This window comes from Mirounga angustirostris, unplaced genomic scaffold, assembly GCF_029215605.1.
Source record: "Mirounga angustirostris isolate CCGP_5_RB_7025 unplaced genomic scaffold, mMirAng1.0.hap1 SCAF_4, whole genome shotgun sequence".
NCBI classification, from domain to species: domain Eukaryota; kingdom Metazoa; phylum Chordata; class Mammalia; order Carnivora; family Phocidae; genus Mirounga; species Mirounga angustirostris.
In genome coordinates this window covers 116,174,723-116,180,722 of record NW_026991712.1, presented here as the reverse complement: position 1 = coordinate 116,180,722, position 6,000 = coordinate 116,174,723, and the positions used below count along the sequence as shown (strand labels likewise).

At 42.3% G+C, this 6,000-nt stretch overlaps 1 protein-coding gene across 3 annotated transcripts in view; it reads right to left on the bottom strand.

Moving 5' to 3' along the window:
• Positions 1 to 5,646: 5,646 nt before the first annotated feature.
• The window catches only part of LOC123859418 (guanylate-binding protein 4-like), a 59,643-nt gene continuing 59,289 nt past the window's right edge, over positions 5,647 to 6,000 (bottom strand). For all 3 annotated transcript variants that reach the window (XM_064588874.1, XM_045897252.3, XM_054512757.2), the window contains one exon: positions 5,647 to 5,899. The gene's annotated coding sequence lies outside the window, so the exon portion shown is untranslated. The remainder of the gene's footprint in view (positions 5,900 to 6,000) is intronic.

Sequence of the window (6,000 nt, the reverse complement as noted above, 5' to 3'; positions counted from 1 at the left end):
TGCAGTGCACTCCCATGCCGCTCCTCCCGGGGGAGGAAAGGGAGTCTCCCCGGATCTGCCACTTGTTGGGTCCCTGCTGGACGAGCAGTGGCCCAACTGTGCCGAGGACTACGGTTTATGGCAACCCCGAGCTGAGAGCCTGCACCTCGGCTGTCTCTGCAGCCGGCTTCCCCGCTCGGATACCTGGGAGCTCTGCCGCACTCAGGTACCCCCGGTCTTTCTGTGCCCTGAGGGTCCTGAGACCACACTGTCCCATGAGGGTTCCAACCCTGCTTAGCCACTGGAACAACGTCCCTCATTGGAGCCGACTTCTAAGATTTCTGATTTTGTACTCCGCGGTCTATCACTTGCCAGGACCTGCTGATGGAGGCCCCCTCCCCCGCCATCTATCCTCCCGAATATCACCTTGGATTCACTACTCCGCACGTCCTACCTTCCAGAAAGTGGTTGCTTTTCTGTTCAGAGAGTTGTTGCTATTCTTTTCTTCAATCTGTTGAGTTCGTAGGTGTTCAGAATGGTTTGATCCCTATCTAACTGAATTCCTGGGACCAGACGAAATCCAGGTCTCCTACTCCTCCACCATCTTGCTCCGCCATGAGTACAGGTAAATTTTATGGGAAAGTTCCAAGTGTACTTTGAGGTAATGCTTATTCTACTTCTTTGGGTTTAGGTCTGTATATTAATAAAATAAGCCACATTTGTTAATCATTTTTTCTAACTTTTTTGATGTATTTGTTCTGCGTTTTTTCTGAGTTACTGAAAGATGTGTTAAAAATCTCTTGTGATAATTATGAATATGTCTGTTCTCCATAAAGTTCCATATAAGTTCTGTTTTCTTATACATTTGAGGCTGTGTTATTAGAAGTTGTTGTTTTCAACTTCGTACATTATTCTGATAAACTTGGCTGCTATTATGAAGTGACGCTTTTCAGTTTGGTCTTTTATTTTTCCTTTGGTGTAAAGCCTACTTGTTCAATATAAAGTTGGTTATGGATGCTTTTCTTTGTCTGGTGTAACATACTGATGTGGCTTGGAGTAGGGTCTGTGAGCCAATGGCCAAGAAAAAATTCTTGAGACGTCTTTGGTGCAAAAAGGTAGTTTTATTATAGCACGAGGACAGGACCCGTGGGCAGAGAGAGCTGCACTGGGGTTGTGAGGAGTGACTGATTATATAAGATTTTCTATACTATGGAGGAGGGGAGGAGAGAGAGAGGTTAGGGCTCCAAGAAATTGGGTCTATAGATTTCTGGAGATTACTTTTTTTTCTTGTAAATCATTAAGGCAGTTTCAAACGGACTCCTGTCCTGCATGACCGTGATCTCTATCAGTTAACCATTTATTTTTCCCTTTCCTTTGTTTTGATCTAGGGCAGCTAGGAGTGCCTGAGGAATGTCCCATATATCCAACCTGGGGGGGTTGGTGGGCTGTTAGCTTGTACTTTGCCCTCAACTTGCCTTTTGCTCCTTCATCAATAATACATCATTTACATTCTTTTACTTCTTATGTTTCTATATTTTCATATATTCTATTATTCTTTTCTAACTAGCATGTGGTTTGTTATTCAACAAGACGATCTTTACCTCTTAAGTGAAGCATATCATTCATTTACATTCAGGGTATTCACTGATATATTTGATTCAAATCATTATCTTACTTGGGCTTTCTCTTTGGCCTGTCTGCTCTGTTTTTCTCCATCAGACCCTGAAGGGGCCAAGGAATCCCACTTATGTGGGGACCTGTCAGTTCTCCCTGCTCCCTTCAGACATCTCAACTTAATCCCTGTTCTGGGTATTTGCGTGGTTCTTTGACTCTGGGAAGAGTTTATGGCCTCCCAGAGCTGAGGTAATTCTATTGTGAGTAAATTCAGTGAGGAATTCTACAGTTTATTCTTTCACTCTGGGAAGAGTTTATGGCCTCCCAGAGCTGAGGTAATTCTATTGTGAGTAAATTTAGTGAGGAAGTCCACAGTTTATTCTTTCACTCTGGGAAGAGTTTATGGCCTCCCAGAGCTGAGGTAATTCTATTGTGAGTAAATTCAGTGAGGAAGTCCACAGTTTATTCTTTCAGGTAAAAAGGTAGCAGCCAAGAGGCAGGCTACAGGCAGACAGGCAGAGGGGAGAGTATGCTTTACATAAGAAATGGCCAAAGAACCAGAATTTTCATAGCTCTAAAAATCATGCAAGAGTGGTTGTATGAGTCCCACATCTTCAAATGTGTGAGGGAAAAAGACTGAAGAAAACTTTGTAGTTTTTTTCATATGTTTAACAATTACTTGTGAGGTTCCTCCTATACGTTGGGCATGTATCCTAAGTGCTGGAAGCCTAGCAAAGGAAAGGGATGAGGTTGAACCACAACAGCTGGAATGGACTTCAGCAACTCTTCAAGGGATGAAGTTTTATAGAATGGCGTTACTATCTGTTCTGTGATTAATTATACAACTTATGATCTCTTCCATTGTTCACTATAAATCTTTTTCTTAGGCAGAATAATCTCCTGTTTCCCTCAAAGAGTTTTAAATAAGTGTGGGTAGCAGGTTTCCTCATACTTGCAGTGATTTCTGATAAAAACAGCTCGAGTTCCATAGAGGCCCAGGCCTGTCAAGGACTGGCCCTGAGGGGGAGGAAGGTGCAGGTCACAGTGAGTTCATGGGGAAGGGGAGGTTGGCCCCGACCCTTGGCCCCTTCTACAAGATGACACAGCTGAGATATTACCATCAACACCAAGTGGGGGCACAGACCTCTGGGTGTTACCTGTGGGGGAGACATGGCTGCATGAGCTTTTATCTCCATGGCTTTTGTTTGGGAACATCTGGTTCGTGGTTGAATCCTGACCTCACAGTCTTCTCAAAGAGACCTCTTGGCCCTCTCAGTGGGGAGTAGATGAAGGCTCTCACAGTACTCAGACTGATTCCCTGGAGGTTAGTTCAGTAAGAAATTGAACCTCATCCACCTGAAGGAACAGGATGGATGTGAGAGATTTCCACGATTAAGAGATTTTCTTTAAAATATATGTTTTTCTGAAGAACTCATTTTTGTAAAATTTTATTTACTGTTTATTTTTCCTCCCTCCCTTCCTTCCTTCCTTCCTTTTCATCATAATAAGTATACTCTTTAATCCCCATCACCTATTTCACTCACCTCCTCACCTACCTCCCCTCTGGTAACCATCAGTTCTTTATGGTTAAGAGTTTGATTCTTGGTTTGTCTCTCTCTCTCTCTCTCTCTCTTTTTTTTCCTTTGCTTGTTTGTTTTGTTTCTTAAATGCCACATATGAGTGATATCATATGTTATTTGTCTTTCTCTGACTTATTTTGCTTAGCATTATACTCTCTAGCTCCATTTCTGTCATTGCAAATGGCAAGATTTTATTCTTTTTTATGGTTGAATAATATTCCATTACACACACACACACCACATCTTCTTGATCCATTCATCTACCAGTGGACACTTGGGTAGCTTCCATAGTCTGGCTGTTGTAAATAATACTGCAATAAACATAGGGATGCATGTATCTCTTTGAATTAGGTTTTTATATTTTGGGGATAAATACCAAGTAGTGTGATTACTGGATCACATGGTGGTTCTATTTTTAATTTTTGAGGAACCTCCATACTGTTTTCCATAGCCACTACACCAATTTGCATACGCACCAACAGTGCAAGAGGGTTCTTTTTTCTCCACATCCTTGCCAACATCTGTTGTTTCCTGTGTTGTTACTTGTGGCTATTTTGACAGGTGTGAGGTGATACCTTCTTATGGTTTTGATTTGCATTTCCCTGATGATGAGTGATGTTGAGCATCTTTTCATATGTTCTTTTAAAATTTAAACCTCACAATTGACCTGTGAGTCAAAAGTGAGTGATACTATTTGCAAGTAGTTGTCACAGTGTTAGGAGTTAGTTGGACAGTTAGGTAGTCAGGGCTAGAGTCCTGAACAAGAAAATATGGAGTCAGGACAGCTAAAATAAAACAGCACTGACATCCTGTTTTGCAGCTTAAACAGGACCGCACTGACATTCTGCTTTGCAGCCCTTGCAGAAATGACTTCTGCGTTACCTCCTAAAATAAGACAATTAACCACAGAAGCATTTGTCAGTGTCATGGGCAAGGAGAAGTTAAGACCTGAGCCCCCAGATGTCAGCAAAAAAAGGATCATCAGCATGTGGACATTAACCTAATAGGTAGACAGGTGGCCAAAGCCCTGATTGGCACATGGCCAAAGCCTTGATTGGCACAACTCAGCACACCTTGATTGTTTAAGAAAGTTCCACAAAAGAGCTCATAAAAAACCCTACATTTAGAAACTCCAGGGGCAACCCTCTTGGGTATGCCCTCCCACTCTGGGAGCTTTGTACTATTGTTCAGTAAACTTTGCTGCCCACCATTCTTTGAAGTGGGGTGACCAAGAACTGTGGGCACTAAGGCAGCAAATTCCTGCAACAGTAAGTCTTCTTTAACATATGAAAATCCTTTTGGAAACTTCCTTCTACCCCTTCCAATTTAAAAGTATATAATCGGTCACTCCTCACATTCCCAGTACAGCTCTTTATGCCCATGGGTCCTGTCCCCATGCTTTAATAAAACCACCTTTGTTTTTTTGCACCAAAAACATCTTAAGAATTCTTTCTTGACCGTTTGCTCCTGACCCCCACATCAAATCACATCAGTTTTAAGATCCTAATACAAAGTGGGTAGAGTGAATTAGGACTGCAGTTCCTAGAAGATAGGGCTGTGAGGACATGCATGCTGAGACTTGCCACAATGTTCTTCCTGAGAAAAGAGCTGATTCACCATGTATTCAGTTCCAGTTTCCCATTGTTACAGGCTTTTGTATCCCCTTAATGCCCTCCGCTCTTGGTCATGGGGCTTCCAAGTTTCTTTCTGCCTATTAAGTTAATGTCTATGTGCTGATGGTCTTTTTTTTTTTTTTTTTTTTTTGGTCTGACTTCTGGGGGCTTAGGTTTTAACTGCCCTTTGCCTGTGATGGTGACAAATGCTTTATGGTTTTATTTTAGGACGTTTTGCAGAAGTCATTTCTGCAAAGGCATAAAACAGAACGCTAGTATAGTTCTGTCTAAGCTGCAAAAACAGGATATTAATGCTGTTTTATTTAAGCTGTCCTGGCTCCATATTTTCTTGTTGGGGACCCAGGCCCTGACCACCTAACTCTCCAGCTAACTCCTAACATTACAGGATCCTGGAGGCCTGGCTATTGTCAAGCTAAGGTTGTGTTTTGCCTCTAGCAAAGCATTACATTAAGACAGTTGGGAGTTCCTGGAGTCCAAATACCTGCCTGCCTCAAGTATTTGTCAGTGGGCGGCAATTTATAAGGAAATTTAATTTCATCTACATTTCCTTTTGCCTTTGTTCTCCATATCAAAAACTGCACCCTTTGTTTTAAGAGTGTTTGTTTTTTTTTTTTTTTTAGATTTATTTATTTATTTGAGAGAGCGAGAATGAGAGAGAGTACATGAGAGGGGGAAGGGTCAGAGGGAGATGCAGACTCCCCGCCGAGCAGGGAGCCCGATGCGGGACTCGATCCCGGGACTCCAGGATCATGACCTGAGCCGAAGGCAGTCGCTTAACCAACTGAGCCACCCAGGTGCCCTGTTTTAAGAGTGTTTTGAAGCATCTGTCATAATGAGGATGTAGAAAGTGGGAAACTTTATTCAACCAACATTTTCCACTTACTGATCAAGTGCTGGACACAGAAGTAGGAGCTAAGATTACAATGACAAAGATAAACTAGTCCTTGGTAGGGAGGCATCACCAGTAAGACAGAGTAAATGGGTAATTTAAATTTTCAAAATCATGCTGCAGGTGCAATGCGAGTACAAAGGAGGGCCACACAACCCGATTTCGGGGATTCAGGAAATCCAAGACTTCAAGGAGAAACCAGCCTGCAAAATGAAGGTGAGGATCAGTAAGAGAGGTTATTTGAAGAAGTCCAAATACTGTGCACAGCTATCTAGAATAAAGGGGTAACCTGTCAAGCATGTGC